Source organism: Typopeltis vanoorti, chromosome 6, assembly GCF_054136105.1.
Source record: "Typopeltis vanoorti isolate ZY-2024b chromosome 6, IOZ_Tvanoo_1.0, whole genome shotgun sequence".
Taxonomy (NCBI): Eukaryota; Metazoa; Arthropoda; class Arachnida; order Uropygi; family Thelyphonidae; genus Typopeltis; species Typopeltis vanoorti.
The window spans coordinates 104,014,961-104,039,983 of record NC_143554.1 but is presented as its reverse complement, the minus strand read 5'-3'; the positions used below and the strand labels follow the sequence as shown (position 1 = coordinate 104,039,983).

At 36.1% G+C, this 25,023-nt stretch overlaps 1 protein-coding gene across 1 annotated transcript in view; it reads left to right on the top strand.

Annotated features, from left to right (window-relative positions):
* Positions 1-25,023, top strand: part of btv (dynein cytoplasmic heavy chain beethoven) — a 1,245,321-nt gene that overhangs the window by 834,694 nt on the left and 385,604 nt on the right. The window lies entirely within an intron of this gene.

The window sequence follows — 25,023 nt, the reverse complement described above, 5'->3', positions numbered from 1 at the left end:
AAAGGATGCACAAAATTGAACTACATGTATATAAAAAATGAAGAGAGAGAGATTAGATATCAGAAGGAGCTAGATTATTGTAAAGGACTGATTATTTGTGATATAGCTGGTTAGATAATTTTAGAACACTGTTGTTGAGACCAAAATTGGTACTTTTCTGCAAATTTTTAATAAGTAGGGTGATGATTTTGCAGCATGTACTGAAAATCATTTATTACTTGCTGGGGTCTACTCGGTTAGCCTAGTGGCTATGCGCTTTTCAACCATATGCCTAGCGAAGGGGTGTCCTAGACTCAGTTCCCGTCGATGATGTGAGGAGCTTGAGGATCTTCCTCAGCCATAGCCAAGTGAGCCAGTCTTGGCCGTGGACAGCAGGGTTTTTCCACCAGTTTATCTGGGGTTTTTTATCCCACAAGCAGGTTATTTATTTATTTAGCATATGGCTCACACATGAAAAGTTACATTACATTAATCCTTAACATATATGGACATAGTAATAGACATATGTACAGTAATAAAACATAATACAGTCATAAAAGAGACTCTCAAGAATCAAGAATAGGCTACAACGGAATGTCTAGATCGATTATCCAGTCAACTGCACTTGGTGTAGCATTGATGAAGCTACACAGCATTCCCTAGTATGCTTACATATAGCTACCCCCACCAGCCATATGGCTGAGGAAATAGAATAGATAGACTTGCTGGGATTGCATAAATGTCTGTTACAATGGAATTCAAACTCTTGGTATATAGGTTGGAAAGTGGAGAAGCTAGCTATAGCTGATATATACAGTATTAGGATATACAGTCAGAATGGAAAAAAAATAATAATAATAATTAAAATAATGAAGGAAAGAAGAAGGCTAATGAGCAAACCAATTGAAGATATATATTTATATTGTTTATATTTATATTATTCAGAGGTCGTCTGTGGAAGTTGTATACAAATGTGGCGAAGAAGGGTATGAAGGAGTAGATTTTTATGTGGAGAGTTGTTAGTGAGTGGAATGCATTGCTGGAGTGCATTGCGAATGTAGGTAGTGCAACTGCTGGTTGAGTGGGCCTGCCATGATAAGTGTATTGACTCCATGGAGGTTACCAAAATAATAATAATAATATAAGCAATCAGAAGTGGTCTATTTAAAAAGATGCTACTAGTGCAGTTTTATATGAATAATAAATGAATGAAGAATTAATATATTCTTTGATCATAAATTGCAACTGAAAATAACATGTGCTTATACAATCAATTAGATTAGAAGAACTAAAAGCAATACAGGTATCAAAAAAAATAGAAAATCATCCTGATTAGATGGCATTAATATAGAGCTTGGAAATATGATGGAAAATATTTACATCACAAATTCTTAAAATGAATCAATAACTGTTGGAGGAAATGTGCAATTCAATCAGATTGTTCAAAAGCTAAGGTTATATATATATTAAGAAAGGAGACAGATGATTGTGGAAATTACAGGGGAATGAGTTTATTATATACAGGTTACAAACTTTACAGTAAAACCCTGAATAAAACACTTAGAAATATTGTAAAAAATCTCCTCTCAGAAGAACAGAATGGTTTCAGACATGGAAGATTGACAATATTTATGTGTTAAAACATATTCTTGAAAAAAGACAAGAATTTAATTTAGAGACTCATCTAGTCCTTATAGATTATGAGAAAGCTTTAATAAAATACATAGAGAAAAATGATGGAATATATGAAGGCTGCTAAGAAGGGGGTGAGGGCTAGATTTTTCTCTCAGAGGGTGTACGTGATTGGAGTGGATTGCCATTGGGTGTTTTGAGTGCAAGCAGTGTGAATTATTTCACACTGCTTGCACTCAAGAATAGGTTACATCTGAATGTCTAGGTTGATTATCCAGTCAACTGCACTTGGTGCAGCATGGATGAAGCTACACAGCAATAAGTATGATAGCTGGTATGTAGTATATGGCCTCTCCCGATGAGTGACTTCCTGGAGATCTCTCTTAATAATAATAATAATATAATGAAAAACAAGGAAGAGATTGAAATTAATCAAGGTGTTAGACAGGGATGTACTTATCTCCAACTCTATTCAGCATGTGTGTGTATGATCAGATTACGAAAATATGGAGAACAACAATAAAGCAAGGTATAATAATACTATGCTGTATGAACAGGACCTTCAAAAATCAGTTTATGAATTAAACAAAATAAACCAACAATATAATTTAAGATTTTCACAGAATCAAAAAAAAGGTCATGGCATTTAAATTTCAAAATTATGTTAGATTAAAATGGTCATAGAAAATAAAATAATAGAACAGGCAACACAGTTTAATTATTTAGGCTGCATGATAACATATCTAAAAGATAAAGATTACCTTGATGGACCTGTGTTTCGCTCAGGATTTCTCCATGAGTGCAGGTCACAAAGATGCCTCCAATGATCTCGATTTTGAGCCTCTCTCTTCCATGTTATACCCATAGATTTCACAAATGGATCTTCCCATCCTGTAGGTAGTCTTCCTGGTTTTCTCTTTATTCTTGGTTGCCAGTTGAGTATTCTATATGTCAATCTGTTATCCCTGAGTTTGGCTATGTGACCTGCCCATCTCATCTTGCTTTCATATACTGCAGTTAACACATCATTTATGCCTGATCTCTTTCTTAGTTCCATGTTTCTAACATGTTCCATTTTGCTGATGTTACAAATCCTGCATTCTATTGCACGCTGAGTTATTCTGAGAGTCTCTTCTTCTTTTCTTGTCATGTTCCATGTTTCTGATCCATATGTGAGTGATGGAAGAATATCACTATTAAATAGTTTTGCCTTTGCAGAGATGTCAAGGTTTGGATCAGTAAGTGTTTCTTTTATTCTGTTGAATGACAGCCATGCCACTTTCTTTCTTTTTTGCTAGTTCTTCAGATAAATCGTTATTCATTTTTATTGTTTGTCCTAAGTACTTGTAGGAGTCAACTTGTTCTATAGGGATGTTATCAATACATAGGTGACTGTCACTTGTGTATATGTTTTTGATCCATTTTGTTTTTTCTAGATTCATTTCTAAGCCTATCTTACCACTGTTTGTGTATACTTTTCATCCATTTCTTCTAGGTCTTTTGGGTTGTGGGATATCAGTACTAGATCATCAGCAAACATAAGAATTTGTAGCTTTTCACCATCTATGCTTATTCCCCCATTTAGGTCTATTTTTTCAGAATGTATTCTAAAGTGCTGGTAAATAGATTTGGGGAGATCACATTGGCTTCGCAGACTCCTCTCTTTATATCTATATTTATAGGTTGATCAAATAGGATTATTTGTATGGTCTGATTTTTGTTAATTTCTTTTATCATGTGGATATAAGTAGAGTCCACATTTATTTCCAGTAAGGCACTGATGACTGCATTGTGGCCTATGGTATCAAATGCCTTTTTAAAATCAATAAAGAGGAAACATAGAGGGATTCAGTATTCTCTGCATTTTTCTTAGCTGTGAAATGGCCTGGATATGATCTATTGTGGAGAAGCCTCTTCTGAATCCTGCCTGCTCTCTGCTGGAGTTGTCTTCGAGAGTGTTTTGGATTCTGTTCAGTATTACTCTGTTCATGATCTTATATATGTGAGAGAGTAGACAGATTGGACGATAGTTTTTTATATCTTCCTTGTTCCCTTTTTTTGAATAGAAGTATGGTTTTTGAGGTTTTCCATTCCTCTGGAATCTTTCTTTTTTTGAAGTACCACATGAATCTGGCAGCGCTTTGAAAATAATTGATCCACCTTGTTGGATTTCTTCAGCCTTAACCTTCCTACTGGCTGAAGTGGATGAAATATCCAGCCACCATAGCATTCTGCATGGATCAAAACTTCATCGGCTTTGTACCTTTTATCATGACATTACTTCCCTCCGCCGTTAATCCCTTCACGGCTATTTTAGAGCCATTCGTGGATTAACTGTTAGTGCCTGACTAACAGTTTGTGTCACCTCCTGTCTTTACACACACTGTTTTACTTGGAATTTTCTTTACTGTCCTAAAATATTTGACTTTTTTGCTTCTAAAATGATTTATTGTGTTTCTTTTCCAAAAATTGAAAAGAATTTCACATGTGCGAAAATAATCAATCCTGAAATGACCATCTATCAGCCTTTGCAATGAATTTATTTAGTAGTAGCATAGTTGCTGTATTATAAATTTATTCTTCAAATCACTGCAACGGAACAGTTGCACTGGTTGTTCCAATATAGAAACAACTTTTTTCGCAAATTTTCGATGTTTGCATTGAACATATTATGTCACACATTTATATTTTTAAATAATATTTATTGAAATAAATATGACCCTTTGCTTTCTTTCCTAGCAAAATACCGTTATATGGATCATCACATTTCAGTTTTAGAAATGAATTTTTTTTTGTTTTGTTTTATGAACAACAAAGGATGTTATATTACATAACTCGGTTTCCGAATGTGAATCTTTTTAATATCAAAAATTTATATCCAATGATGTTTTAGCAGGGATTCTTCGCCTTTTCTTTTTTTTTTTTTCTTTTCTTTTTTTTTTTTTTTGTAGCATGCACATTACTATAATATCCAGTGCGTAACCACCGTAGATATGTTGAAAATATAATATGAAGGATATCATATACAGAATGATTCAAAATTTATGCTCATTTTGAAGATTTTCTAATGCTTACCCCCCCCCCCCCATCCTTATCCTCTCCTGGAATTCAATTACATAACCACTCTAAATTTCTACGGGTTCGTAAACGTTTCCAGACAGTATTCAAAATCAATTACTTCATTTTACCGTTTCGACAAAAGAAATAAGACAATAATATTGTTGTACCCTGAAGCTTCTAATTCTGTACTATTTCTTTGCAATCTAAAACCAGCTGTTCTACTTTCTGCTGAAATGATTTGAAATTTTGGAAATACTATGCTATATTTTCATCACATAAAATTATTTATATGCATACCACACAAAAGAAAGTTCAGTAGTATTATTTTAGTTTATTTTTCTTAAAATAATCTAAATATTTTTACTTATGCTTCTGGTTACTATTTCTGAAGTAATCTACATCTTAGAAATACTTGTAGTAATCCTCTTTGCTGGAGGAAAAGGTAAAGGCTTAGATTACTCTCATGAGGAAGAAAACTCAGAACACTTAGCTAGAAGGGACACTGAAGTGCCTCAAGCTATAGTGCGAGATACATCAAGAATGTCATGTTTCATTTTCAATTGTTGATTAGTAGACATCCTGACATAGAAAAAAATACAGACATTTCTTTTACAGGCTGATACAGTATTTATGCTGAAATAAGTTCTTAATTTGTAATGATCATTTTCATTATCGAAAAAGTATAAATTATTTCATATAATTATCTTGAAAAAGAGGACTTGAATTATTCTAAACGAAAAGGAGCATATGCTTCACATGATGTTATTTTTTGGGGAAGGCAGGAAGGTTATATTGAAGACTTATTTAATTTGCAGATATTTCAGAGAATTTATTTTATAAATCGTTCGCAAGACAACTGTTATGAACGTAAATCACTTGGGGAACATGCATATTCATTTTAGTGTAAATAGTAGCAATGGTTTAGCTACTTCAACAATGCCACGTATCTAAACTAGAAGAAAATGTCGTTATATCTGCTGATTTTAGAACTCTAACATAAATAATTTTTCTGGCATAGATTCTCTATCAGCTATAGTGTAATCAATCTACAGATTTTTGCCCTCTTGTATTCTACCATCTTACGTGCAGTGATTTCTTCTTTGTACTACAAGAAAAAAAATCCACTTTGTTGCATAGAGAACATTATAAAAATTCTGCACAATTTCTTCTATCCTTTTTCTATTAGTATGTTTTTCTCCATTTTGATCTTGTAAAGCAAATGGAACTGACTGTTTAAAAGATAAAGATATAGGTGAAAAAATAAAGAAATTTCATAAAATCTGTGGAACATTTAAAATGACATTCAATAAAAAAAACAAGATGAAAAACTCAACTAAAATTTTATAAAATAATGGCCACTCCCACTCTACTATGTGATTTAGAAACATGGACTGTTAAACAGAAGGATGAAAGTAAAATACAGGCTGCAGAAATGATATTTTTAAGATCAGTTAAAGGATACACAAAATTGAACTAATTGTATATAAAAAATGAAGAGAGAGAGAGAGATCAGATATCAGAAGAGAGCAAGATATTTAACGTAATCCAAAAGATCAAAGAATATAGAGAGAAATGGAAAGAGCATCTATTTAGAATGGAAAGATATTGGTCACCAAAAGAGATGGATAATTATAGACTAGCAGTGAATGGGGGGGGGGGGAGACCAGTAAAGCCAGAACAGGCAAATGCCCAATTCTTGAAGAAGAAGAAATAACATGGGAGAAACTCCTGCACACCCCATTAAGGTACAGGAATACCTTGATTGTCGCGGTTATTGTTGCCACAAAAAATACCGCAATAATTGAATCTGTGATAATCGGAAAAAATAATGTGTGTAAAATGAGTGATCATTGCCAAGGATTTTTCAAATCTATTAATTAAATTTTATATATGAAGTAAAAAAAGAAATGTGCTGAACGTGTTAAGTAAAATATGAAAGTTCATTTAGAAAAACAAGATTATTCTTTAATCTTTATTTGTATATAAAAAGTACATACAGTACATACAGTTGTTCTTTCTTGGATAAAATTGGTGTAGAGTTATCTGGTGGAATTTTTTCTTTCTTTTTTCTTCGTATAAAACTCGTATGCCTTAAAAGATGCGATTACACCTTGATCCATTGGCTGGATGATGGAAGTGGTATTAAGTGGTAAATAAATAACTTTTACATTTTTGCACAAATCATTCAGCACTGTTTGATGACTAGCTGCATTATCTAATATCAACAAGATTTTAAAATCAAGATTTAATGACTTGTAGTACCTTTCAGCTTCAGGACAAAAACAGTTTTTAAACCAATCCTCAAAAATAGTTTTTGTCATCCAAAGCTTTTTTATTGAATCTCCAATGAACAGGAAGAAAATTTTTATCTAAACTTCTAAGCGGGTGAGGATTTTGTGAATGATAAATAAAGAGAGGCTTCATCTTGTAATCTCCAGAAGCATTGCCACATAGTAAAAGTATTACATGCTCCTTCGAAACCTTGTAGCCAGGCTGTAATTTTTCATTTTTGCTAAAAATGTTTTAGTGGGCATTTTTTTCCATAATAAGCCTGTTTTGTCAACATTAAATATCTGATCATCGGTATAATTTCCTTCTTCAATGATCTGTTGCAATTCACCAAGAAAACTAGCTGCTGCTTTTTCATCGGCACTTGCAATTTCACCTTGTACACGAACACTATGAATGCTCGATCGCTTTTTGGACCGATCAAACCACCCTGAACATGCAGAGAAAGTTTCTTCCACTACTGATGCCAAATCATTTTCACTTTCTAATTGTTTTCTTTTTAAAGTTTCAAACAAATTCAATGCTTTTGTTTTTATAGTCATTTGACTAAGAGGAATTCTCTTTTGGTTACAATCTTCTATCCACACTGACAATAGCGTTTCCATTTCAATCATAAGATGGCTTCTGTTTCTCATAGTTTGGGACTCAGATGAGGTCGATGCACTTTGTCCTAGTTGCTTATAGTTTGCAGCGTGGTCTAAAATATGGCAAACAGTTGATTCATTTAGACTGTACTCTCTTGCAATTTTGGCTTTGGTTATGCCTGCTTCATACTTATTTATCATATGCAACTTATCTTCTAAGCTGATCACTCTACGTTTCTTCTTGATAGCTGTAGACTTGATATCATCCTTGTTTAGCATTCATTGTAGGGGTAAATAAGAAGAGAAATAAATATCCACATGTACTTCAGGCAAAGGCAGACAGTTACTGGTGAGTGGTGAGCAGGCGCTGTCGGATAAAAACGAAGAGATACCCAGAGAGTGGTGACTCGAACTGGTTGCATATGTAGTTGGCTACATCTCGCAGCTGCAATAATTTGAATTTGGAGTGCAATGATTCGAATTTTGATATCAAATTATAAACCGCAATAAATCGAGAATCACGAAAATCGAGGTATTCCTGTATATATCAAGAATTTGAAGATGATGATGATAGAGAATACAAAGAAATACAAATTTAACTAAACGACATCAAAGAATAATAAAACAGAATAGAAAAGTATGGATTAACAATAATTGGATAGGATGTGCTAATGGTATAATTTTATTAGCAGAAAACAAATATGATTTACTAAGATTACGAAATGCATTCGATAATGGAGCAGAGAAATATATGAAGATATCAAGAGAAAAAAATAAACATCAAAACATTTCTAAATTATTATTATTATTATTGTTAAAACCATGGAGTCTGAAGACTATCATGAGAGACCCAAACTATCCACAGAATTTGTCATACCTCTCCTTGAACCCATTAACAGACAAAGAGCTCTTGACAGACTCTAGCAATCCATTCCATTCGTTCGTTCACAATTCTCCAAGTGAAAAATCTAGTCCTTGCATCCCTACTAACCACACTTTTCTTAATGCTTGTAATGACCTCTTCCTCTGCACCCTCCAGCCAAGTGCTGAGACATTTCTCATCCATCAGTCCTATAAGTAATTTAAATGTTTCTATCATATTCCCTCTTTTTTGCCTATCAACTGACATCTGCAATCTACACATCCTCAGTCTATCCTCATAAGGAACATTCCATAGACCACTCTCTGTCTATCACCATGCCTAAATCTCTAGCTTTATCTATTTCCTAGAGTATAGTTCCATCAGTGTGGTACACTGCTTGTAATCAATTTATCCAAAAATACATAATTTTACATTTATCCACATTAAACTTATACCCATTATCTCTTGCCCATACTGACAACCTATTTAAATCTTCCTGCAAGCTCTCCACATCGCCTTGATTCACTATTACTCTACTTAATTTCACATAAGCAAACAACTGAATATTTCCTTTCAAGTTATTTCCTATAACATTCATGTACAAATTAAATATTAGTTCTCCTAGCACTGAACCTTGTGACACACCACTACTCACCTACTTTTGCCTGGATTCTGCTCCTCTGTATAGTACTTTTTGATATCTATCCAGCAGTTACCCTCTTATCCACATAAGCTGTGTCATATCCAACCCCATTTGTTCTAATTTGCGTAACATAGTTTCATGTGGTATTCTATGAAATGCCTTTGTAAAATCGAGTAGAATAATCATATAGCCATTTCCTTTATCCAACTCAGCTGTCACTCCATTATAAAAAAGTTGGTAAATTAATAAGACATGACTCACCCTTCATAAAGTCATATTGCCCCCACATTATTCATAAGATGTATCATCATCATCATCAAATTCCTGCCATGTACCCTCAAGGGGTGTACAGGATATGACAGTACTACATGAAAAAATTACATCATTACTAACTTCCTATCTACAATTTTCCTCCAAGTCAGTCTGTTACTTGTCAAGACTCCAACATTATCAGATCTTATATTTCTATCGTCTAAGGCACTTTGTACCGTATCAATCCACCTATACCTTGGTCTTCCTCTGGGTCGTTTTCCTGCCAACCTGGCAGAGAACACTTGTTTTGCTAATCTTTCCTCTCCCATTCTATTTAAGTGACCATACCACCTGAGATTAGCTCTGCTAATGCATTCCTGGATGCTGACAATGTCAAGTTCTTTCCTAATATCCTCATTTTTAATATGATATTGCCATTGAAGCCATCTGTTCAGGCATCTAATCTTTCTCAGGACTCTCATATCTGCGGTCTCTAGTCTTTGGTCAAGTGTTTTACTTCTGACCCAGCTCTCAGAACCATAAGTTAAAACTGGTTTGAAAACTGTCTTGTATACAGCTAATTTAGTGTTCCGACTAATTTCTCTCTTATTCCATATGAATTTATTCAATTGAGTTCCCACCATACCAGCTTTGCTGATTCTGTTGTCTATTTCTATATTTAATTTACCATCTTCAGTAAAAATTGTGCTTAAGTAGCTGAAATGTTTTACTTGTCCACAGGTTCTCCATTCACAACACAGTTGACATTTTCAATGATTCTGCCTATTTTCATTGTCTTTGTCTTTTTATTGCTGACCTTCATACCATATCTATTATAACAGCTATTCAATTTAGTCAGAGAATCTTACAGACTTGTAGCGGATTTATTTAGAAGTATAACATCATCCGCATAAAGCAAAGAGCTGACATTAACATCTCCAATTTTGATATCAGGTTTAATACCACTTTCCTTCATAATGTGATCCATATAGATAATGAATAACAGAGGGGATAATGTACATCCTTGCCTCACACCAGATTTAACATTAAACCATCTTCCTGTACTTCCTTCAATTCTAACTGCTGACTTACAACTCAAATAAAGACTAAGTATTGCTTGATATAATGCCCCATTGACACCATATAACTGCAGCGTATTGAATAGCTTCTCTCTTGGCACCTTGTCATATGCCTTTTCCAAATCAACAAAACTTAAATACAGATCTTTGTTGTATTCCCATGCTTTCTCGACTATTTGTCGTAAAGTGAAGATCTGATCCTGACAGCCTCTATTTGGCCTTAATCCAGCTTGTTCTTCACCAAGCTTTTCTTTCACAATTCTTCTCAACCGTTTCTCAAGTATACTTGCATAGATCTTGCCAGGAACACTCAGTAGGGAAATACCTCTGTAATTCTCACATTCAGTTTTATTTCCCTTTTTATATATGGGTACTATGAGAGCTCTACTCCAATCATCGGAAATTCGTCCCTCTGTCCAGGCTTTCTGAACTATGCAGTGCAGCCACTGTAACACTCTTATACCACCATACTTCAGCATTTCTGGTCGAATATCATCTACTCCTGCTGCCTTTCCACATTTCAAGCCATTGATGGCTTTTTCTACTTCAAGTATGGATATGTATTCCTGACTGCATGCCTGGTCAGTGTTTTTTATCACTGTGCTGTCATCACCGCTTGTTTCATTTAGCAGTTTTTGAAAGTAATTACTCCATACTTCAAGGATATCTTTTGCTCCTGTTTTCATGTCACCTTTATCATCTCTAACTCCTTTTACAGCACTCTTTTCTCCATTCCTAAGCTTCTTCAACAACCTCCAGAATATTTTGCCACCTTCTTGATATTTATTTTCTATATTCTTGCCAAAGTACTCCCATGACTTCTGTTTAGCTAGTTTTACACAATGTTTAGCATTCTTGCATTTGTCTCTGTATTCTCTAAGAGCACAAACTGACATATTTGCCAGGAACTTTTGATATGCTTTCTTGTTTTCCTTCACTTCCTCTTTAACTTCCTGTGTCCACCAGGGAGTTCTGATTTTTTTATCCTTGCACACAACCTCACCACATGCCTCTCTGGCAGAATCAATCAATGTTTTCTTCAGAGTTTGCCACTGAATCTCCAAGGTTTGATTCCTGTTCTCAAACTCTTTCATTTTCTTTTCAATAATCTTTCTGTATTTTAGTGTACAGTTAACATCTGAGAGCTGCTTAACTTTTATTCGCTTTAAAACTTTCTTACATGTTATTCTTTTCAATATGAAATTCGATTTTATCCTGCTCAAGACTAAATAGTGATCACTTCCAATTTCAAATCATCTGTACACTCTGGTGTCCTGCACCAGGGAGAAAACATCACTTTCAACAATAACATAGTCAGTGAGACTTTTCTTATTCCTAGCTTCTTCTCTCCATGTGAATTTGTGCACATTTTTATGTTGGAACATGGTGTTAGTAATAACCAGTCCATGTTCTGAGCAGAAATCCAACAGATATTTGCCATTATTATTAGCTTTGCTCTTTTCTCCAAATTTTCCCAAAATATTTTTGTATGTCTCACAATCATTTCCTACTCTGCTATTTAGATCCCCAACAAGCACCAACTTTTCCTTTTTCATCGTGTCAGTTGCTTTTTCTAAAGCCTCAAAAAATTCCTCCACTTCTACCTTAGTAGAGCCTTCTGTGGGACCATAGGCACAAATAAGTTGCATTGTCCAGTTCCCCATTCTCATATTTGCCCACATTACTCTACTTGAGACTGACTGCCATTCAAGAAGATTAGCTTCGTATTTTGTGTTGAATACTATGGCTACTCCTTCTTTTCCTTGATTGTCATTGCCTGAATATAACATTTTATATTTATTGCTCAGAAAGATCTCACCAGTTTTGGTCTTTTTTGTTTCAGTCACCCCTATTATGTCGATCTGGTACTTATCCAATTCCTCAGCTAGCTCCATTTCTTTGCCATTCAGGCTTCTTACATTGATAGTACCGATCTTTAACTCTGGTGATGTTGAGTTGGGGTTTGTTTTCAGATTTGTTCCAGTAGCTGACTTTTCGCTGTTCGCCCTGGTTCCCTGGCGAAAACAATGGGGGGGGTGGTCTTGTTTAACCGGGCGATGCCCCAGCCGGCATGAAATTTTGTCATGTTGTACCATCATTTTTTATTTTGGTTTAACCAATAAGAATACAATTTGGTCGGCTAAATCCCAAATTGCCAGCCCATCCTCGTTCGTTCAGTATCAAAGTAGATACCCAACAGGGTGCACCACGAGAAGATGAGGATTGGACATTAGGTCAGAAGCCCTGGTCGGTTCTCCACATTCCTTTAAAGGCTACGTGGAGGTCTCCTCTCAGTTATACAGCTTTGACCCTTAAGCACCCCTTCATAAGATGTAATTAGTTGGAAATATAAGGCAAAATAATTAAATAAATTAATGAGATAATCTTTAAGAATCCATACGTTCAGTCTTATCTGTTGAAGATGAGCTGAGTCCCCTCAGGAGTTTTGGGCTTGTCATTCCTCTGCTGCATCCCTCTAAGGCATATTTATAATACAGACATATTTATGTCTGTACATAACTATGTTCATGAAGCAAGTTTGCCTGATTATGAGATGAAAGACCTGAGTTTTTGAGAGGAAAAATACTACAATCTCCATCTGAAACTGGCTAACTCACCTTCAGTTGGAAAGCCCTGATAAAGGTTCTTCACAGCCTAGGCAGGATTCAAACTTACGTCTTTCCAGCCAAAGGTCTTTGTTTATACCAAACTTCTTCTATGGAGGCGTTCACTTTAGGAAAAGAACTAAATAAGTAATGCATTACACAAAATGAAATAAAAGAACAAGCCATAAAAACTAGCAGAATATCTTGATGGATGTCTTAACAACCCTAGCCTTATGATTGATGAGGAATAATAAGATCATAAGAAACAAAATAAATCTACAAAGGAGTGGTTTAGCTGTTACAGCTATATGCATATCAGAAACTTGTACAGTGATTATAGGCAGTCAACAAAATCAAACTATTATGATGAAAACATTAAGAAAAATTTGAAGAAATATCACTATTAAACAAAATTATGAACACAGGAATCAGCAAAAATTGTAAAATACATCCAATAAATGATTGGGTCCAAAAATGAAATGAAGAATGGAGAAATCATACAGAAGGAATACAGGATAACAGATCAGCAAATAAAGTAAAGACTTGGATATCAAAGTTAAAGAAAAGCAGTAGAAGATCAAACAAAGATGATGGGATGGAATGGGTTTGAAAACAATAGCATCTACAAGAAGCTATGCTTAATAGTGAAAACAGAAGAAGACGCTGTTAACCAAATGGCAACAAAAAGAGCAGTGCATAAATATAAGTAATAAATTAATTTTTGGTTTGAAATGATGTAATTTTCTTAGCATATTACACTATGCATGGAAAATTGTGTATTGCTATTCATTTCAGTTATCTCATACACAATGACACATGTCTGTTTGTTGGATTCTTTTGTTAAGCGACCCCCCTGACTGTTGGACCTATAGTCCTATGACCTCCTATTATATATTTGATTTAATCCTTTATCCAAGTGTAAGCAAACAAAAGTTTATGCCTGAAGTATTTTGACTAGGGCAACTCACGGCAAAGGTATAAGTTCTCATCACTTGCCTTAGTATCCCATAATGCAAAGCACATATCCTTGTGGACATGTATAATGCTATGCATTAAGGGAAAGGTCACTAAACCAAATATATAATTGGTAGCATAACCAAATGAAAAAACTTCCATCAACTCATCTCTAATCTAGAGAAATTTTAATAATAAGGTGTGATACCTTTTGGCAATTGGCATATGGAAATATGACTTCTCCATTACTTCCACCTTAGTATCACCACCTCTGGGTCTGGCTCCCACTGAAGAGACCTCAATAAGGGTCAAAACCGGTTGGAGGTTTGGGTGATGAATGGCAATGCTGTAGCCCATGAAGTTAACTGAAGCACGGCTGTTGCTGTTAACCCCCCCCCCCCCAGATGAAATATGAGTGGTTCTGCTTGGTGGTGGGGGTGAGCCTGTTACTTTGGGGCAACAACGCTGAGTTTTGATTCTCCAGGTCACTCATTATTGGGGGATCCCACGAGTTTTTTGGAGAGGGATAACCCTGCACTGAAACAGGAAAACTGGTCTGGGCAGTGACCTTTCCCTTAATGCATAGCATTATACATGTCCACAAGGATATGTGCTTTGCATTATGGGATACTAAGGTGAGTGATGAGAATTATACCACATTTGCCCACAAGTTGCCCCAGTCCTGAAAATACTTCAGGTGCAAACCTTGTTTACTTACACTTGGATAAAGGACTAAACCAAATATATAATTGGCAGCATAGCCAAGTGAAAAAACTTCCATCAACTCATCTACTCATCTCTAATCCAGAGAATTTTAATAATAAGGTGTGACACCTTTTGGTAACTGGCATATGGAAATATGACTTCTCCATTACTTCCACCTTAGTATCACCACCTCTGGGTCTGGCTCCCACTGATGAGAACTCAATAAAGGTCGAAACCGGTTTGGTAGTGACCTTTCCCTTAATGCATAGCATTATACATGTCCACAAGGATATGTGTTTTGCATTATGGGATACTAAGGAAAGTGATGAGAATTTATATCACCTTTGCCACGAGTTGCCGCAGTCCTGAAAATACTTCAGGCGCAAACTTTGTTTGCATACGCTTGGATAAGGATTAAACCAAATATATAATTGGTAGCATAGCCAAGTGAAAAAAAACTTTCATCATCCTATGACCTCCTCTTTCACTATGAAAACACCATAGGCCATTTTCTACCATACATTTAAAAATAAGTGAGGGAGGGGGATATTTTAAATTATTATTAATATTAAAAAAAATGAGTTAATGAGCTGGGCAGTGCTATATAATTGCTGATTTATTTATTTTTTCTCTCATGCTTGTGTAGAAATTACCATAAATTCATTCTGCTTTCAAAGAGTTTGTGTTTGTTTCTAAGCAAATGAGAATGAAAATAGCTAGGAATATATTGAAAACATCAACTGTATTCTTATTGAGAAAGCTATTGAACAAGTAAAATATTTAGACACAGTTTTGAATATGGTAAATTAAATATGGAAACAAACAAACAGTATAGTAAGCAAGTATAAGCAATCATACAGACAAATTGGCCTTCAGAACACATACAATTTACAAACAAAAAATTCTATTGGTAGTGGGGGGGGGTGTAATAGATGACTTTGGTGTAAATGATAATGGTATTTGTGGTTGCCATATTCAAAACTGTGGCTAAATATTTAAATATTTTACTTGTTCGATAGCTTTCTCAATAGTTTGTGGATTATGAGGTGGACACAGAGAGTTGTAGAGTAGGTGCTCTCCATTGATGAAACTTTGGACTCCTTGGAGGGGTCATGAAATAATAATAAAAAACAAGTGTGCTAGGTAGCCAGATGAATAACTTTATGTGGAATAAGAGAGAAATTAGCCAAAACACTAACCTTGCAGTATACAAGAAAGTTTTTAAACTAATTTTGACTTATGATATGAGAGTTAGGTCAGAAAATAAACAGTTGATCAGAGATTAGAGATACCAAAGATGAGAGTTTTAAGGAAAATTAGAGGAATGAACAGATCACATTAGTGGCAGAATCATCTTAAAAATGAAGATTTTAGGAAGGATCTTGACATTGTTAGCATTTGGAAATGTGGGAGCAAAGCTAATATGAGTGTATGGTTATTTAAACAGAATGGGAAGGAAAGACAAAACATGCATTTGATGCTGTGATGGCAGAAAAAAAAGAAACAAAAATCCAAAGAAAGCTCTAGGTGGATTGATACAATAAGAAGTACCTTAGAGACCAAACTTTAAGATCTGATAATATTGGAGTTCTGAAAAGTAACACTAATTTTGAGGGAAATTGTTTATAGGAGGTTAGTAATGATGCTAACTTTATGGGCATCTATAAAATCTATGTGGTCAAAAGAAAAGATCAAATGCAGAATTAAGAGCACTCTAGAATGTCAACCATTATAGAGAAGAAAGATGTCTCATGACTGTACATTCCACAAGAGAAATGCACATTGTGGATTTTTCATCTAAATTACTTTAGAAGAAAATTCCCATTCACATATTTGAACAATTCAGCAAATTCATAAGTTTGCATGACACTCTGAATAGATATCAAGGCTTGATCTCGTAGTTCAAGTCGAAGATCTCATTAGGTTCAAGCCACAAGTTATCCCCATTATGAGGTGTGATAAGCCTTCATGCTCAGGTGACATTTAATCTTATTAAATGTCTCCTGAGCTTCGGTGTCGAGGCTAGCTGGTGAAGAGACGTACTATCGGAGAGCTCCTGAAAAATTTGTGATTTTTGTTGATTTATTAAATATTTTGTTAGATTTAATTGTGTAATTTTAGTATATTATTGTAGTTTTATTAGTGTAGTTAGTGTGCTAAAGTGTTTTATAACATAATCTATGTCGGGAAGTCGCCGCTAGAGGGATTCGTAGTATGTAGTGTTCGTGAAAGCTCCTGATAAGATAAGCATTATTTTCAGTTATCGTTGATAAATTTACTTCAATATTGTGTAGTTTTGTTTGCCTTGCACATCTTAGTGCATCTGTTTGTGTATTTTTGGTGTTTATAATTTATAATTTGATAAAATATGTTACTAGTAAGTATGGCTCCTGTATACGAAGGCAAATGGCGGCCAGTAATGATGGTTTGCCATCTTCTTTCAAGAACGGTAAAAGGAGATGATTCAGGGTACTATCTGCGAAATGTACGCTTTGCGGAGTGCGGTCAGAGTGTGGTTAGATGATAATAAAGGAGTGAATATGTGTAGAAAATGTAGGGAGAATGAGGAATTGAAGTGTATTTCGGATCGCGAGTGCGATATTTTTGTCAAACTTCAGAATGAAGAAAATAAGGGATATGACAAGAAATGGCGAGGTTGCACCAGAGAATTGTGAGAGCGTGAATGTAGAAAGTGTGAATGATAGTATTAATGGTTTTACAGAGAATAAAAAAGATTAGATAGATGCAATGAGTGAGATCGCATTGTTGAATGGTGCGATACAAAGGGCAAAACAGCAGCTAGAGTGTATGAGCAAAAGTCGACTGATTGAACGAGCCAATAATAAAAAGTATGACAGGAAAAATAGGTGTATGAGTGTGAACATGAACAAAATGAAGGATAGAGTGTTGTATGGGGACTTGTTAGTAAGAGGTGTGTTAGTAGAGGATTTGACAAAATTGTACCAACCTGGTGCGACCATAAAGGATGTAACTAAGTCTATTAGAGAGCAAAAGGAAAGGGTGAAAGTAATGATTGCTGTGGCAGGTACGAATGATTTGAAAGGAGATAAAATGGAAATGATAGAAGACCTGAATGAATTGTTAGAGGTAGCAAAAGAAAAAAGTGAGAGAGTTAGAATGATTAGCCATTTGCCACGGTATGACAGTGAAATATTTAAAAGGAGGGCCATAATTGCAAATGACTTTATGCGTGGGTTATGTATGACGAGTGGTGTGGAATTTGTGGACGTGTGGAGTGAGTTCGATGGGCGAAAGGATCTATATAAGATGGATGGCTTGCATTTGAATGGTTATGGTGTAAGGAGACTTGAGAAAGTGTTGGTGAATATAGTGGATGTGCAAATTCAGGGAAACTAGATTTATTAAGGGGGCGGGTAGATATACAGTCCTTAGGGAGGCATTTGAATGTATGAATGAATATAATATGCCTGAGCGAATAAGGTCAACAAATCAGAGTGGGATAGTTAATATAAGGCATCAAGGTAGGTTTATTCGTTTCTGCAATGTCAACCAGGTGGTGACATTGTGGAAACGAATAAACCAGCAGATTATACGGGAATTGTGGTGAATGAAGTGGAGGTGAGTAGTCTATTGTATAACCTCAATGTCAATACATCCATCAGTTTGGGGCTAATGGGGGGTCTTAAATTCATGTACACTAATGCTAGGAGTATTAGGAACAAGAAGGAAGAGTTTTTGGCCATGGTTGGCACTTCCAGACCACAGGTTATTGGTATTAGTGAATCATGGCTGACTATAGATGATATAGCTAGTGGGATTGAATGTGATGGATATAGTGTGTTTAGGAATGACAGGGAGAATAAAATGGGGGGGGGTATTGTTGATGAGAGCTGATGAGCTATAACCAAGGAGAATAGAAGTTTAATTGCAGGATAGAGAAAAGAGCACATTTGAAGCCATTTGGTGTGAGATTGTGGCTAGCAGAACTAAATATACAATTGGGTGCTGCTATAGACCAGGTGATGGAAAAGATGGTGGTGACAGTATGCACAAGCAAATAGGAGGGTAATTATTATGGGCGATTTCAACTATGGTTGCATTGATTAGAGTGAGGAGAGGACACACGGGAGGAAGGAATTGGATTTTATGCGGTTATTAAGGGATAACTATCTGCGACAGCATGTAATGGAAAATACTAGGGGTCAGAGAGTGCTTGACCTAGTAATTACATCTGAGGATCTGGCTGTAACAAATATGACCACATTGCCACCAATTGGTGAGAGTGATCATAGGGTCTTGACTTGGGAGGTGGCTAAAGGTGTGGAATTTTCAATTGAGACAGGGTACGTGTGGAATTATCGGGCTGGAAAGTATGACAAGCTTAGGAATTTGATTGGTTCAGTGCCATGGGATGTACAACTACAAGGACTAGAAGTTGATAGTACATGGGAGGCAGTTAACAAGTGTTTGCATGAAGCAATGGCTGACTGTATACCTAGAGTCCGAATAATAAATCAAGTAGGGGTTAAATGGATGAATAACACCATTAAGCTTGTGCTGCAAAAAAAGAAACAACTATGGAGGGAATTTAAGGAGACAGGTGACCGGCAGGCACATGAATGGTATAAAGCGCAGGCCAGAAGGGTAATGAGTGTGGTAAGAAAAGCAAAAAAGGGTTACGAAAGAACATTGGCCATGCAGGCTAAAGAGAATCCTAAACAGTTTTTTAGATATGTAGCAAGTAAAAGGAAAAATATACATGGCAGAATGATTTTAAAGAATGCCGATGGTAGGGAGGTAACTGAATCAGTTGATATAGTTGAGTTACTGAGTGAGCACTTTACAAGAATATATCAACCAGGTGGTGACATTGCAGAAACGAATAAACCAGTAGATTATACGGGAATTGTGGTGAATGAAGTAGAGGTGAGTAGTCTATTGCATAACCTCAGTGTCAATACATCTGTGGGATTGGATGGTATACCAGCTCATGTCGTAAGAGAAGCAACTAAAGAATTGTCAGTACCCTTGACCATTTTGTTTAATTTGAGTCTGGGGTCTTGGTTAGTCCCGAGGGGGTGGAAAGAGGGGAAAATAGTTCCACTGCATAAAGGTGGTTCCAAGACTGATGTTGTAAATTACTGGCCGATTAGCATATCAGGAATCATTGTCAAGGTCGTAGAGAAATTAGTCAAGAAAAGAATACAGGATTGGATAGATGAAAATGGGATATTGTATTGGGGACAGCATGGTTTTGGAAGGGTAGATCATGCCTCAGTAACTTGCTTGAGTTTTATAACACAGTGACGGCTGAACTGGACAGGGGTAATGGGTTTACAGTGATACTACTGGACCTTGCCAAGGCCTTTGACAGGATACCACATGGAACCCTAATCAGTAAACTGGAGCAAATTGGAATAGATATAGGGTTGGTGAGATGGATAGGAGGGTGGTTGAAGGAGAGATACCAGAGAGTGGTTTATTCAGGAGTGGAGTCTAAAAGACGGCTTGTGACTAGTGGTGTGCCGCAGGGCTCTGTTCTTGGACCACTGCTTTTCAATTTGTTCATCAATGATATTGGAAAGGATTTGAGAGGAAGTGTTCACTTGTTTGCTGATGATGCAAATTTGGGTAGAGCAATAGTGAGTGCACATGATATCAAAATTTTGCAAGATGATTTGGATAGTTTGGAGGACTGGGCTTGGAAAAATGGATGTCAATTTAATGTGGGAAAGTGTAAGGTTATGCACTTTGGGCTGAAAAGAATAGCAGCAGTATATCGCATTGGTGGAACCGTACTCCAGGAGATTGATGAGGCCAGGGATTTGGGAGTGTTGGTGGATAGGGAATTGCAGTTTAGGGGGCACATTTCAAAAGTGGCTAAATCAGCTCATCATATCACTTGGTTGCTGAAAAATACGTTAACAAGCAGAGACAAACAAGTTGTTGTTGTTCCTCTGTATCGAGCCTTGATAAGACCCCATCTAGACTACTGTGCCCAGTTATGGGCACCAGGTTTTCTTCGTGATGGGGAGGAAGTGGAGAGGATCCAGAGACGAGTGACCAAGATGATAGCAGGTCGGTGGAATGAACCTTATGAGAATAGGTTGAAGATTTGTGGGTTGCAGAGATTGGACGATAGGCGAAGGAGGTGTGATATGATTGAGACATTCAAATTACTGAAGGGTTTCTATAAGATTAATCCAGAAGATATTTTTGAAAATATGACTGGTGGTGGGAGGTCTAGGGGGCCATGCATGGAAGCTGGGCAAAAGCGTGGTTGACAAGGGTGTTAGAGCTAGGTTTTTTACTTGGAGAGAGTGGTGAATGAGTGGAATAAGCTTCCAGAGTCTGTTGTGGGTGCTACAACCAAGAATGAGTTCATGGCAAGGTATGATAGATACTGTGTCAATGTCGAATAGTTGTTCTTGACATTATGTTAGGGCCTCCCTCGATGAGTCTGTTGACTCCTTGGAGTTGCCCGGAACAATAATAATAAATAATTTGTATTCATAGCTGTTTCTCAGAGCCAGTGTTCATTACACTCTTAATATGTTGACTACCATGGCAATTTTCAGGATTCGCGTCTCAGAAGCCAATTTGATTTAATCATATCATATTATTCAAAACCCTAATTATAATGCATAGTAATCACCAAAAACATATAGAATGTAATTTTTTAGGAAGAAAGGCCTCACGAGTTATCTTGTAGTTGGCATATGTAACAGAAATTTCTTCACAGTAGCCAACTACAAGTTAATTCGTACTCAGTCACACTTCGACTTTATTTAGCAAGTATCCCACCTACTGAAAAAAAACTGCGTCTGACTATGCCATGTTGAATTTGTACCCAAGCTAAAACATGACGAGAAATGCATTATTATTGTCCAGCCTGCGAAGAGAAGCCAGCAATTTGTGTGGAAGGTTGTTTTAAAAAATATCACAAAAAATAAAATTGTTCTATTGCTTTGTATTTGATTTTCACTGTATGAATAAATTTTCTGTTCATGTACACCAGCCTTGATTTTTTATCTTCCCAGAAGCCAACTATCCTTAGTTATGCTTATATACTACAAACATACTCACAACTGCACAAAAAAGGCAAGTTCAGCAACTACGAGATAACCCGTAGTCGGCCCTCTCAGCCAAATTGCCCACTACGAATTATCTCATAGTTGGCAGTCAACGTGTTAAAGATGAAATCCTAGTTTTTTCAAGAGGAGAAAATGGATTCTTGAAGAAACAAAAGTAAATTATTTGATTGAGAGATATTATTATTAGCATTACTCCTCTATGGAATCAAAAGGTGCATCATAGAAGATTCCACTTTCACACACAAATTCATCAAACTATACCTTAAATTCAGTGAATGCTTCCACACTTATAAGCAGTAGATTCTAATCACCATCCACTCGCCACACATAGAACTTGCTCTTCACACAGTTTCCAGGGATAGCCTTTTGTTCTACTCCTATCTCTCCCTTCTTTCTATTGAAAATCTCTTCCACATTAACCTGTTAATAATCCCTTCCTAAGTTATATGTCTCAGTCATGTAATGTCAATAAACTTCTTTCTCAATCGTCACCTGCATCCCACATAGGGTATTGATATGCTTATATGTTCAGCAACCTCTTATGCATGGGATCAATAAAATAAAATAAAAAATGTCCCCTCCTCCTCTAACTCATGTCTACAGACTGGAGTTAGAGTTATAAAACATATATCTCATATATGTTTTTTATAATAAAAATATAAAAAACTTATATGAGATAAAACCTAGTATTTATAATCCAAGCAAATCTACCTGTAGTGAATAGCATAAAATGCATAGCATAGCAAAAAATTTAGTGTAATGATTTCACAACTTCAGCAGTATGATTCCCTTTAGGTCCCTTTCAGACACCATTTGCAGATCTTTCAACTCCTCCACCTCCTTCAAAATGTTCCCACCAATTTTACTTTGTATCCTATCCTTGTTTACCAAATTTCCAAAAGATAGAATCATTCACTGATAGATAGATTCATTCACTTTCCCACTCATACTGTCTGTTCATATCCTTCTGTAAATTAAGCAGATACGACATCTGCTTAACTCCTCTTTGTTCTCCCCACCTTTCCATCATCTGTAAACAGCTGCATATCTCCAGCTAAACCCATTCCAGTATGATTAATATGCAAGTTAAACAATAGTGATCCCCCAAAACAGATTCATGCAGCACACAACTAATAACTTTCCTCTTTCAGGATACGATGTACCCATATAACTTGCTAATAACAAGATGACAGATAATCATCAGTCCATTTCACTAATCGGGTATCTAACCTATAATCTAACCTTTAACGAACTGCTCATTTTCAGTTTATTTACTAACTTATCTTCTGGCATTTTATCAAATCCATTGGAAAAATTAAAGTATTCTACTGTATTATTATTATTATTGTTACATGCTCAAGGACACATCGCAGGAGGGCAATCTACTCTACTACACTATTCACATCTCCCCTACTACTACTAAATTCTTCACCTACACATGACACTACTACCATCGATGCCATCTACTGCACACCACCACCACCAGCAATAGTATTTTTGTTTGTAAATTGCATGTGTTGTGTATCGACTTTTTTGAGTGCATTCATCACACCTCTCTGTAACAAAACCTATACTGTTCATCACAAAGGACACTATTTTCAACCCAGTTCTGTATCTTAGCCCTCATTAGCCTCTCAATAAACACAACTCCAGACACACAGATTGACCTATAATTTGAAGCTCCAATGTTATTGCTTCCTTTATGAACAGAACAATTTGGCATCTTTCCATTCTCACCAACTGGAAGGAAGTGTGAAATGCTATTAATAATCACATCTTATGATAATATATTATTATTATCATCAACAGACCTGCATGGAGTTGGGTCAAGAGGCTCATCATGGGAGGTCTCATGCTCTTGGGCAATGCATTCCAATCACCCACCACTTTCTCTCCATGCAAAAAATGGACTCCGCATTCTTCCACCCTCTGCTCACACCCACCTTATACAGATTCTAGGGATGGCCTCTCATTCTCCCCCTTCCTCCAGATATTCTATAAAAAACCTCATCCATCTGGTAATTACTCCTTACCAAATTATATGTCTCAATCATTTCTCCCCTCTTCCTTCTATCCACTAGGATCTATAATTTGCATGCACTCAATCTATCCTCATATTTCACATTCCAGAAACCAGAAAACCAACATAGTCATTTGTCTCTGGACCCTCTCCAACATCTCATCATCCTTTTGAAAACCTAGTTACCGAATCTATGCAAAGTAATCCATATGCAACCTAATCAAAGTCTTATACAATGGAATCAAAACATTCTTACTTTTACATGTCAGTGTTCTCTGCATCATTCTCATAATCTGCTGTGTTGTCCTCACAATTTTAGCAAAATGTCCATGAAATTTCAAGTCCCTCACCAAAACCCCAAAATCCTTCACCTCCTCCAAAATATCCCAACCAATCCTATACTCTGCATCCCATCTTTGCTTCCCAAATTTTAAAATCTGACACTTTGCAACATTGAACTGATATTTTCACACATTTGCCCATTCAGACAGTCTATTTAGGTCCTATTGCAAAACTACAATCTACTCTACTTCTCATAACTCTCTCTCCAACTTTGCATTATCTGCAAACAACTGTATATCACCACTTAAGCCCTTTCCAATATCATTTACATACAAATTAAATAATAATGGCCCAACAGACTCCTGGGGCATGCCACTAGTGACTTTCCTCTTCTGTGATATCAGAAGGGTATCTAACCTTCTGATATCACTTCTGATATCTGGTATTGGCTGTCTGATACTTATCAGACAGCCAATTTCCAATCCAATGCACTAATCTACTATCCAACCCCCCATCTGTTCCAATTTGACTACTACTACTACGTCCTCTGTCCAAAAATAAACTGAACTTTTTGAAAATAGAAGAAACTAGTGGCGCTACCTGTTGTATCTTTTTTTTGTTGTTGAAAGTAGCACCCTTCATTAGTGTTATGTCAACTGTTTATGACATTTGTTTCATTAGAAGCCGAGTTATAGTGCCAAGAGTGACAGTGTGTTTTGACCAACGTCGGAAAATGAGTTTCAAACAGAGAGCTGCGATTCACTTTTGTGTTAAACTTGGTAAAGGTTTTACCAAAATGCATCAAATGCTTCAAAAAGCATACAGTGATGAATGCTTATCCTGTACTCAAGTTTACGAGTGGTTTAAGCAATTTCAAAGTGGTTGTGAGACGCTTGAGGATTATGAAAAGTCGGGCCATCCAAAAACTGGACTGAGTGAAGTTAACATCCAAAAAGTGCGTGATTTCATCAAAGAAAACCCGAAATCATCCATGAGATTG